The 12,870-nt window shown below is 40.1% G+C and overlaps 1 protein-coding gene across 1 annotated transcript in view; it reads right to left on the minus strand.

Annotated features, from left to right (window-relative positions):
• Positions 1-12,870, minus strand: part of COL5A2 (collagen type V alpha 2 chain) — a 138,410-nt gene that overhangs the window by 88,176 nt on the left and 37,364 nt on the right. The window lies entirely within an intron of this gene.

Below are 12,870 nucleotides of genomic sequence, written 5' to 3' on the forward strand. Positions count from 1 at the left end.
AGTAACTGAATTACAAATCCAGTTTTCAAATCCTAAGTCATATCAGAAAGTTCCATTTACTTCTCGTTCATTCATTCCATATGTACCTATTTGAGTACCTGCCCTCTATTAGGCACCAGGCCAGTGTTAGGAATGTAATGTGAACAGAACAGAAAAAGTCTAGTCCTTAAGGAGTTTACACAGTAGCGGAAGGAAACAGAAAATAAGCAAATAAACGCATAATCATTGAAAATGTCTAACAGCGACAAGCGTTACAAAGAAAACTGCAGAAAGGTAAAAACAGAAAGTGCTAGGAGAGACATGAATTGAGTGGGGAGGGGTGACTAGGGTTGATTTCTAATAGTCAGGGGTAATCTCAGAGAGATTTTAACCTCCTTAAATTACAATTTTTATTAGGAGAAATGTCATCTTTAAGTACTGTCATCATGAACAGCAATTTCAAGTTCTTTCTGGAGTTATAGGAAGTGATTTTGATGGTTAAGTGCATCATAAAGTTTATATAATGGGACACATAGCCAGTGTAACTTCATAGCAAATAAAACAAAAAGCATCGAAAAGTATTCCTCTTTGCCCTTAAACGGTTCATGCCATTTCAAAAATTTCATGGAAATATGGCAATATGTTTGTGATAAAACTCACGGATGAGACACTCAGCCTGTCTGGACCTGTGGGAAGGGAAATATATGATGATTCTTGCAATTTGGCTTCGGAAAGCACAGTGATGGTGAAAATTTAACGTCCAGAAAGGTGAAAATTTAACGATTCTGATGAAATGTGAATTTAAGAACTGCATTGTTGGGTTGCCTCAGTCAGAGAGCATGCTACCCTTGATCCAAGGGTCATGAGTTTGAGCCCCGTGCTGGGTGCAGAGATTACTTAAATGAATAAATAAAAACTTTCAAAAAATAACTGAATTGTTGACAAGCATAAATACTTAAATTTGATTCAATTTGCTTTACAGTTCCTCCGAGAGAATTTCATCATATAACTTCCAGCTAAACTCACTTCTTGTACTTAAAACAAATTAGAGGGGAAAGGGAGAGAGTCTATGTGTTAATTACATATTTCTCATTGTTAATACTTGAATATCTTGAAAAAATAATTCTATGTAATGTAACTGATTAAATAAAGAGTGAACACTGCCTTTTCATGACTTCCGAGGGTAGCAGTTGACTACAAAGTAGCTATTAATTCACCCACTGAGGGCTATATTTTGATTGTCTTGTATTAAATGTCTGTTATTTGAAATATTAAGTCACTGAGATGTACAGACATGTGATTAGACATGCTCATGGCAAGGTTCTCTGACCTCAAGAGGCCAGAATAGCCACGTTTTACATCTATTTTTATGATATGTAATCATAGCCTACTTTTTAGAGACATAAGTAGAAGTTTCCTACCACATCAACATTCCAGAATAACAGTATCCTTTTGGTACAGACAACTTCAGAAAATCAGAGAAAAAAGAGAACTTGTTTTAGGAAAGGTTATAAACCCGATGGTACATTAAAACAACTTTTTTCAAGAACACCTTTAGTTAATGAGATAAAATTAATTTTGTGTGCATAAGAGAGCTGTAGAGTGTTTTCTCCCTGGCTCTAAATATTAAGCAGAAGCCATCTTAACATTCTAATAATTTGACAGTACTTTTATTTAAACCAAATACCATAAATCATTTTTAGAAAAGCATAATAGAATTGAAAAAACAGTGAATGAAATTCAAATAACCCAATCACAATGTATCTGAGGAAAAGGTGTAAAATTTTTAGCTCTCTATCTCATGTACTGTCAAAATGCAAGAAAACAAATTAACTGAGCCCTCCCTACCTGTGAATGCCTGGCTAGGGGCTTTGGCAGTGACGACTGGGGAGAATTTAAGCAATTACTCAGAGATGAGGAGCTGCACCTGGGGTGTGCTGCGGGGCACTCTCGCATTTGGTCTGCCTTATACTGAGTAAACTACCCAGGAAATAAATGGCAGAAATGCCAGAAAGCATCAGTTGCTTCCAATCCCAGCAATCCTGAACGCCAGCTAACAGTGTTACTGAACTTGGTTGATGGTAACGTGACAGCATTGAAGTCTTTCCCTTCCCTGAGCCGCAGAATGAAAGAAGGAAGAATCTTCTGAGATTGTAGAGTAAGCTGGGAGAATCATAGGGAGAGAAAGATTCCATGCAGCAAACCAGACAGGTGGTCATTATTCTGGTCCTAGGATGAATCAAGGAGGGTTCAGCCTAAGGACAGAAGGGAAAAAAGAGAAAGTAGTTAGAGAGGCCTGTGAAGCCCGATGTTGGTGACACAGTCAGAGAGTTCAGAAGTCCTTTCTCTTGTGAGATGAAGATTTTGGGGGGAGTTTATCCTGCCTTGAAGAACGGAAGGACAGTTTCTGTTGGTTTTCTTTCAAGCATCTATTTCTGAACAAGGGACGGGGGAGACGGATAGGCAATCACTCCCCTGCCCTCACAGACCTTAGAGACTAGTGAAAACAGAGCCCAGTAGAATGGGTTCACCATTCCTGAAAGCCCTTCTTTTGCCAATAAAAAAGAAACGAATATCAGAAATGACATGCTGACCAATGTTTTGTTATCAGACAGACTCATCTAGGAGTGTTCAGGCCACTCCGAGAGTTATCTGTACCTCTAGCCCTCCCTTCTGTTCCAGCGTCAGTCGCTTGGCGAGTTACCCTCTCACCAGCCAGGAACATTTACAGAGTTGACAGTAATCATAACCTGAGCCTGAAAATTATTCTTTTAAGGCCGTTGATAATATAACCATGACCATCTCTTGGCAGTTTTCCTGGACTGTGTTGGAGTACATAATTTTCAACAGTTTTGCATAAAGCAAATTCAAATTTGATGAACTATGAAGTAAAAAAAAAAAAAACCTATTATAAAAAAAAGATTTTGGAATTTAGGAGATAGTGGACACAAGAAATAAAGGGCAACGTCCAGGAAAGGGAGATAAATTGTATCACACACGGCAATGGAAAAAGTTCTATTTCGATCTCTTAAGCCTGGCTAAACAGAGGGAGACAGGGTGGAGAATCAGGTTTAAGACTTACAAAACGAAATCCCCCTCGCTCCAATCCATCATTAGCGAGAACACTAGGTCCTACGTGCCTGACCAACCACAGGAAGTCAGTGCTATCGGAGAAGTTATAAGAGGTGTTTCAAAGCTTTGGAAAGTCATCTTGCCGGCAAGAACAGTATCCGTATCTCCGGCTTCACAACCTAGGTCGGCTGGAATGTATACAATGTATATGGCGAATCTTCCATTGAGGTCCTGATTTACCTTCTGTTTCTGTTTTCCATTTCCGCTTGCATTTACAGGCGAAGACTAATAATAATGAAGTACTAGCTTAATGTAGAAACACGTAACTTCTCATTCAGACCAACCAAACAGCAAAGACAGAACCTACGACAGATGGTCATGGATTTCTAGATGATTATCTCACCCCCTTTAGCAACTTTCTTCTTCCCTAACCAGCGTGGTAACACATCGTATGTAATTTATAGTGAAATACTTTATGACCAAATATTGCCAAATCCTAACAGTAACACACACGTTTCCAATGCGCCCTGAAACTGCAGAGTGCCTACCTGGTAAGAGAAACACTACCCAAGCTTGCAAACAAGATGCTGCGGTGGTTTCTAGCAAATGTACTCCCTTGGGTCACAAACAGACTGAGCTGAGAAGCTGACCGTACTACTCCAGTTGGCCGCTCGGCGCTAATGGAAATCCGCAGGCTCAAACAGTTGCAAATATTAGGGCCAGGCCTACACACTCAGGAAACCTCCAGATGACAATGAACTGTTGACTCAGAAGTTGGATGTTGGTCTTTTTCTATAAGAGTTATTAAAATAGAAGACAACTCAGTCTGAAAAGACGTTCTTCAAATTGACAGCGGCGCTGGCAGAAGAAGCCATAGAAGCCGACGGATACGCCCTGTGCTAAGCCGACGGATACGCCCTGTGCTAAGTCGACGGATACGCCCTGTGCTAAGTCGACGGATACTCCATGTGCTAAGTCGACGGATACGCCCTGTGCTAAGTCGACGGATACTCCATGTGCTAAGTCGACGGATACTCCGTGTGCTAAGTCGACGGATACGCCCTGTGCTAAGTCGACTGCTACGCCCTGTGCTAAGTCGACAGATACTCCGTGTGCTAAGTACAGTCCAAAGTTCCATATTCTCCATCTCATGTATTCTTGAACATCGTGTCATTCCCACGCAGCCACAGTAATAGCTCACAGGGATTAAACAGCTTGTCCTGAGTCCAAGATGCCCACACCTCAAGAGGGAAAGGCCCAGGTCTGAACCCAGAGGTATGATTGTGGGTGTAACTATTCCATCAGGATGAAAGGTCAGCAGAGAAGCAAGACCTTGTGAACCGCAGTCTTCCTCAGTCACACTCATTCCCTGGATGGGCCGTGGCCAGGGAAGTATTAAAATAAAATGGCTCGTAGTGGGCCCCCCGGGTGGCTCAGTCAGTTAAGCAGCTGCCTTCGGCTCAGGTCATGATCTCGTCCTGGGATCGAGCCCCGCTATCAGGGAGCCTACTTTTCCCTCTCCCCTGCCCACCATTCTGCTTCTTGTGATCTTTATCTCTCCGTTGAATGAATAATAAAAATCTTTAAAATATATATATAATGGCTAATAGCATAGAATCTGCTGAGGTAGAGTCCTGATTCAATTTCTGGCTTCTCAGCACCAAAAGTCGGAATCTTAATGGTTAACTCAAGCTGTATTCACCAGATTTTTCTGAATGCTAAATTATGGGGCAAATGTTCCTAAGAAATTACGTGAAAACTCAATATATTCTGCAGACCAGGAGTTTCCACTGAGTGTATTAGCTTTGTCTAATTGAAACATTACTATTATGCATGTAAATACATAAGTATATATAAAATATCATTTCACATGTGTATATTGTGGTTATAGACATTTTCTTTTACAGAAATGGTTATACGCACTCATAGCAGGCAGCTATAGATTTTTATAAATACATATATAGACAAAAATATTACATATGTATAAAAATGGTGAAATTATGTGTTTTTAGATTTATAATACACGCAGATAGACATGCATAAACATGACAAAATCTTATGATGCCAACAATTATGCAGTGAAATTGGGGGAAGAAGAAGGTGATCAAATAGCTAAATGTGGTTTATTTCTTTTAAATTTATTTTATACTGCATTTATTTTTATACTTAAAATTCTATCTAAATTCACCTTTATTCCAATGGTTACAACACTTCTTTTCTTCTTGCCATAAATTCATTTTCTTGATAAATGTATTGAATTTAGTTCAGTTAGTAAAACATGGAAAGCTGCAAGCTTCCTTCCATTCCAGCTACTTAAAACCTGATTTTATTTTCATTTAACAACTAATGGCTCAGACTTTTTATTTCCTCATAATGTTCTTCATTCTGAAAACAGAAGAAAAGTGTCAAAATGCTGAATCCATATTCCATATATTTAGTGACTAGAAATCTATATTCTACAATTAATAACTTTTCCTTTATTCATGTTCCTTCTGAATAAAACTAACTGGACTCGGCAGGCAAAATTATAAATATAGTGCTTTAAATATAGCAGAAAAATGTAGTTTACAGATCTCGGATAAATTATTTATTACTGGCCTTTTACACAAAATAATGTGGTTCAAGATTTATGAAAATTTTCATAGAAAATCAAAGACATAGAGATGTCTTCTAAAGATTTAAAAGTCCGCCATATATTAATGGTATATATTTCAAGGCCACATCAAAATCTGCATTCTGTGTTGGATCATATTACTCTACAAAGTCATTCTGTAGAAGCGGCAAGAAGGCTTATGTTCTGATCCTTATTGGAGAACGAAGGATTAAGGCAGACATCCAGATTTAATGGTCAAGGGTTCATTTCGCATTGGAATTTTAGGTGTATTATTTTGATGCAGTTGCACTTTTCCTATCAAGCAGATAGGACTATTTTCCACTTGCATAGAGAAATATGCTTTCTCTCATTTTCCCACCGTGTTAGCCATGGATTCAAAATATACTTTCCTCTCCTCCTTAGCATGGGAGGCACAACAGCACAAGGGGTCGGACGTCAGCCGGCTCCTCGGCACCCAGGAGAAAATGATGTGTGGGTGCAGAGCCTGGCCTGCGGTGGACTCGAGCTCATGCAGAGCTCACCAAGATTTGAACTGCTTTCACCGCAAAGCGATTGGTACATGAACAATGAGGGTCCAGGCTTTCTCAGATATGGTAAAGTTTAAAGAGAATCTAGAAATCAATATTTGTATTTGACCTCTCTCACTTTTTAAGTATTATGTAATTTAAATCGTTTTAAAGCGCTGTGCACAACAAACGAAACATATGCATAGGCCCATTCAGCCAGGGAATTCCGGGGAGGAATCTGGTTTAGGGTACACGTTGATGATCTGTTTCCTGCCTTTGCTTCACGCTACCTTTATGGCATTTGTTAATATGTCCTAATGTGTATCCGTTTTATATGACTGCCCACACATGGAACGCATGGGAAGAAATGCTATAAAAGCCAAAGGTATCCTACTCCCAAGGTGTTCTTGCTTCTCAGATATTAATAGATATGTAATTCATTAAAATATTTGCAGGCATATGTACATACACCAGTTTGTATACACGCATATATATCTTTGTTCTGTCAGTCGAGAGAGGGTAAAAAAAAATGACTCCCCAGTAGCCATGAACATATATATCTAGATCTCAGACTGTGGTTTCTAATACCATACTCCAACATTAAGGCTCTTTGAAGAAGTGACTGATTCTATGACTGATATAGGAAACACACGAGATAAGCCTGGAGCATCTTATAATACTAAAAAGTAAGAGAAAGAAAAAAGGGGGAAAAAAACCCATGATAATAGGAGTATATCAGAGAGACACCAGAGCTACCTGGAAGAATTCCCAATGGCCAAAGTAGGAAAAATCTGACCAAAAAAAGAGTAAAGAAGCATTGAATTATTACCCAAAGTTTGAAATAAATACCCGTAAATCCACACTGATATACATATATGAAAATAAACGAATGAATGAATGGAATGTGCAGAATTCCAAATAAATTATGGATGGAACATAACTCCTACTCCTTAGGTGTGGGCTGCACAGAGTGACTTTCTTCCAAAGAGCACTGTGTAGAAAGGAAGAACAATACTAAAAACTTTACAGTGGAGACACCTGACACATGCTACCTCAGGAAACCAGTAGTAGGAAGTCATGATGGAAGTTGAGAATGGCACTTCACCTCTGAGCTTGTCCTCCCCAAAATCCAACACCCCAGCCTAATCCTTAAAAGTTAGAAAAATCCCAATTAAGCAACATCTTATAAAACAACCAGTACTGCTCAAAACTGTCAAGGTCATGAAACACAAGGTAAGTCTAGGAGTCTCACTGCCAAGAGGAGCCTATGAAGAGGTGAGAGCTAAAGGTGAGATGGTGTCCTGGATGGGATCCCGGGACAGAAAGCGGTCATTAGGTAAAACCCAAGGAAATTCTGAATAAATATGGACTTTAGTTAATAATAAAAAAATTTGGTCAATACTGGTTAATTAGTTGTTAACATAGGATGGTAAAAAGAGAGGAAATTATGTCTGGAGTGCATCTTTATAATTTTTCTGTAAATCTAAAACTTCTAAAATAAAAATGTATTTTAAAAAATGACCAGATTTTAAAGTATGACAAAGTACAATTGTTCAGCATTTCTATAATTATCTGGTATAAAAAGCAAAAATGAAAACGAGCATCAAAGTTCAGAAAATCACTTATACCAACAGAGAATTCACTTAACCATATACACATACTCCACACAACACCATACAGAGCCAAGAACAAAACAAGAATTTCCCAACACAGGCAAACACAAAGAAGCCCAAGGCTTCTGAGAGGAACATCTTGGATCTCACGTTCTCTGACTCCCACGCGAGAGCCCTTGCCTGGGGACCAAGTTGTCTTCTTTCCCTTACTCCGTCTTCAATGGATTAGAGAACTGCTGTGAACATCAGTACATTTTTCAAGCCGGGAGGCACGCGGGGCCCCTGGTTATGAAACACAGGTACGTTTATCGACCAGGAGGCTCCACACAGAACGACCCCTGAGCTACAGCAAGATAAGCTGATAAGGACACAGGAAGTGTGTAGACAGGCTACACAGAGAGAAAGGGGAAGCTCGTCTTCGCTCGAAATGTACACTGCCCTATTGTCAGAGTTTTCCATCTCCATACCCCTTTCCGCTTCGGCTGTTATCTTCGCCCTTTCTGAGTTTTGTGTGAAGTCTTACTATTCACTGTAGAAGTTCAATATACACTGGGAAAAACAGCTCTACTAATTACTAGCAGGGACACCTTGAGTAAGTTATTTCTTTTCCTAAGGCTTGATTTTTCCAATTGAAGAACTAGGTTTAATAATTCTCATCTCAAATAAAATGAGACAATTTCTATTAAAAAGTGTAAACTGTTGAGCACTACGTAAATGTTTCTTGTTGGTTGATCTCATTCAAATATTCTATTCTAAAATGCACTAAAAATCATACCTTGCCCATTTGAGATATAAATATATTTTAATAACAAATAATTATTCTTTTATTGGAAAGAACTATAAAATAGCCAGATGGATTAATTTTAATAGAGATGTGCTGAAAGTAAGGAACTCTGGGAATTAAAGCAGGACGGATAGGCAGAGAGAGGGGAGAGGAGTAACATGAGCTAAGGACTCGGGATGGTTTAGTGTGCATGAGATAAGCTGGAAATGTCATGTGCAACAGACCAATGAAGACGTCGCATAATTAGAATGCTGCCGGTCACCAGTAACAATAAGAACCATTTATCAAGTGTTTATTCTATACAAGGCATTTTTCGGGTTTGTCTGATAAATGCTCTAATTTTTATTTGAAGTAGGAATTATTTTCCTATTTCCCCATATTACAGATAAAGGGCCTGGGGCTCACAGAGGCAAATGATTTTCCCAAAGTATTGAAGAGCCAGTTTTCAAAGCCTCATTTCTGTGACTGCGGAACATGTGTCCTTCACAAAACCTTGGCCAACGGCCATGTCCTTATACAGAGGACCGCCCTTCTGACGAGGATGACTTCTCTATGGCTCTGGTTCGAGATTGCCTCTCGCCCAATAAATAAAATAAGTTTATATAGTCACATGGGTCACATGGTTAAAGCAACATTTAAAGTTAACAAATTCTCTTCTCAACTTTCCCCTGAATTCTTGGAATTTGCCAGTGCTGCGGGTAAAGACTGAAATGCCGGTTAACTTTCCTCTGGGTTCTTAAGGTGTGTTCTGACTCATAAATAAAGTCAACGGGCAGGTAGATTGGGTCACAGAGATGACAGGACTCAGTAGTGAAGCTATCTCTTTTAAAGTCTTGAAAAAATCCAGTCGTCCAATAATATTTCATGTGAAGTGATCGTATAAAGTTGATGTAACTCCCAGCTGGAGTTTTCTGTGATGTACGTAAACGCTGAAGACATGCACAGACTTGGCAAACTACAGTTGAAATAGATGCGGACCACTCCACGAGATTTAAATTAAAAGTGTATTTTAATGGTTAAAATAATTTTAAATAAAAAATCTCTTTAAGATCATAAAATTCTTTCTACTACTTTCCAACTAAATATGTCTAAACATTTATAATTCTACCCAGTTCCTTTTTTTAAAAATTTTTGAGATAAAGGCTTTAAGTAGACTGTAAATCAGGATCTTCCACTGGGCAGTCAACGAGCTCACCATATTGTGATTTTTCTATACTTGGGTATATTGTGTACCATTATTTATGTGTATGTTCCATTAAAATCTATTTTAAGTTGACTTTTAGATTTTTTTAAGCTTAGTTCTAGACAAACCTCGGATTTGATAAGCTAATACACACGTCAGTGTCAAACTTGCAAGAAATTAAATGTTGCACGCTGCCCAAAAGTTAGCTCACGCACCACCAAGACTACTGTCCTATGCTTTGGGAAACATTCCCACAGATCATAGAATTTTAGAGTGTAAGTAATTTTTAAAATTAGCTTAAAATAATCCTGTCAATAAAAAAGAATACTTTAAACCTGTACTGAGATTATATTTTTAAATGCCCCCTCAGTACTGTACAGTTACTTAATCATAACAACGCATGGGACGTAGGATTAGGATTAGTAACTGAGAGCACATTTCAGGAAAGCAATAATAATAATTATTATTGCAGTCATAAATATCCTCTAAGAAATTATAACTCAAATCACTCTATCTGCTCCATTTCCTCAGCTTTCGGAGCACTTGTCCTCGGATTTTAAGCTCACGTAGATCTTATATGACATCGACTAGACATTTCGCTCCATACTTCACCCTGACCATTTCCCTTTCTTTCTGCTTTCGAGATCGCAGACATCCTGCAGGTTTCATCCTACGGTTGCCACCCTGTCATCTGCTTTAAATGTAGCTACTAAAACGGTCTTCTTAAGTGGCACTTCTCCCATGTCACCTTTCTCAAACCTCAGCCGCAGTCCCCGTTGGCTCTGCCCCAATGACCAGCCCGTGTGCCCCTTTAGCACCGCGGCCTCCTTGCTGGGCCGCTCACTGAAGCCTCGCCAGCTTCATCTGCTGCCCCTCATGTCATCTGCTGCCCCTCATGTCATCTGCTGCCCCTCATGTCATTTACTGTCCCTCGTCTCATCTGCTGCCCCTCATGTCATCTGCTGCCCCTCATGTCATCTCCTGCTCCTCGTCTCATCTGCTGCCCCTCGTCTCATCTGCTGTCCCTCATGTCATTTACTGTCCCTCATCTCATCTGCTGCCCCTCGTCTCATCTGCTGCCCCTCGTCTCATCTGCTGTCCCTCATGTCATTTACTGTCCCTCGTCTCATCTGCTGTCCCTCATGTCGTCTGCTGTCCCTCGTCTCATCTGCTGTCCCTCATGTCATTTACTGTCCCTTGTCTCATCTGCTGCCCCTCGTCCGTCCTGGACCCCCTTCACGCTCTTAAATGCTACTTGGCTGATCAGAAACCTAGATAAGTGCACAAATCCTCTCACCTCAGCCACAGCAACCATCTCTCTCCCTCAGTCTGTGACCCACGATGCTCCCTCGGTGCTCGGCCTCCGGCTTCCCGCCACACAGACTGTCCCCCGCATGGGCACCTGCTCGTCGACAAGCTTCCCGCACGGGCCTGCGTCACCCGCACCACTTGCCGGGGGCCACTGCATACCCTGGCCACTCGTGCACTTCACAAAGCCTCCGACGGAGGGACCCAGTGGGCGCGACAGTGATTCCACGCTCTGAGCCCCCCTAGAAGGCCGCGCCGACGGGAAGGAGCCCCACAAGGGTGTGACTGTCCACCTGCCTGGGGCCACTCAGACAAGGTCTTCTCCGATACACACCAAAGCGATGTAGAGGCTACACTTGGCCCTGGAGTCGAGTTAATGCTTCACACTAGGATTTCCCCTAACTTAGTCACCTCCTAACCGAGTCTCTCCCACACTCTGTATTGGGGTGTGGCTTCCCTGAAGGCATGAATTGCTGTCTGCATTCAACGGCGACGTCCTGAAGATCAGTCACATCCCTTACACATTACAAAACCAAACAAAAACAATCTTGTTATCAAACAACTTAAACAACGATTGGAGAACCAAAGCACATAGGACAAAATTCAAACCACCATCCACTTTGACTTCCAGTGAAGACTAGTGCTCCAGACAATGAAAGAGAGATGCACGAATATCAGATTAACCAGAAAAACTTCACAGAGGAAGCAGGTCTTCAACCGGCTTCTGAAAAAAGAGTAAGATGTGTCTAGGCTGGAGAAAAGAATGAAGACATTATAGTGTCATGGAAAACATCCTACAGGTGGAATGCCACAGGTACCGTGTGTTCAATCTTTAAAAACATAGAGCTAGGGACTGTAATTCTTAAAGAATTTGACATAATAATGAAGATTAATGTATTAGGGATCACCAGGGTAGAATTTATGTCCAATCTGTTTCCCAGATCTTTAGGGGAGGGGGAAAAAAAAACCCTAGTGTTTGTACTTATCATCTGCAAACCAGATGGTTATGGAAAGGGGTGCAGGCTCTCAAAGACATTCTTCCCCTGTAAGAAGCATGTTGCTGTGTAAGACTCTTGAGCCTCTAAAAACAGTAACAAAAACACTTGAGGGCTTTCTGAACAATTCAAAAAATCAAAAGATAGGTTAAAAAAATATGCAGTGTGACACAGATTAAAAAAATAAATAAAAAGGAATCTCAGTTTCAGTAAGTACCTAGTTAGGAATTAGCTTACTTTTACCTAGTTAGGGGAGCAAAAGTTTTATTTTTGAGCAAGGGTTTTCTTAAAGGGGAGAAAGGAAAAACAAATAATCAGTGCTTATTTATTGCAAATGTTGCATCAGAAAACAGTGATTTTATAAATATATCTTTAGCTTCATAAGGACTCAGTGGGCTGCAATGTCCTTGTAACTACACAGTTGCACAAAAGAATATTTGACCAAAGAACATGCCAACAAAAATATCTGACCAAACATACTATGTAGGAATGTTTTTCAAATAATCTGACTGAATGAATTCCACGAGTCATCCTACTAAATTTCAAAAATACACACATTTTAATCAGGTTTTTAAAATCATAATGAATTTGGGAAATGGTAAGTGGTTATGATTCTAACAAATAATGTAAACCGTGAGATACACTATTGAGTCTGGATGAGTAGAATGTCCTGAGCGTTAAGGACAGTTGAGGCCCTGACATGCTGATGAGAATGAAGAATTCTCCGTTTGGTTCTGAGTAGGAACAGATGCCTTGTTTTCTTTTAGAGAGGAAATTACTCTCCACGTAAGAGGAACTCTGCACTGCCAAATTAAT

This window comes from Meles meles, chromosome 9 (genome assembly GCF_922984935.1).
Source record: "Meles meles chromosome 9, mMelMel3.1 paternal haplotype, whole genome shotgun sequence".
Taxonomy (NCBI): domain Eukaryota; kingdom Metazoa; phylum Chordata; class Mammalia; order Carnivora; family Mustelidae; genus Meles; species Meles meles.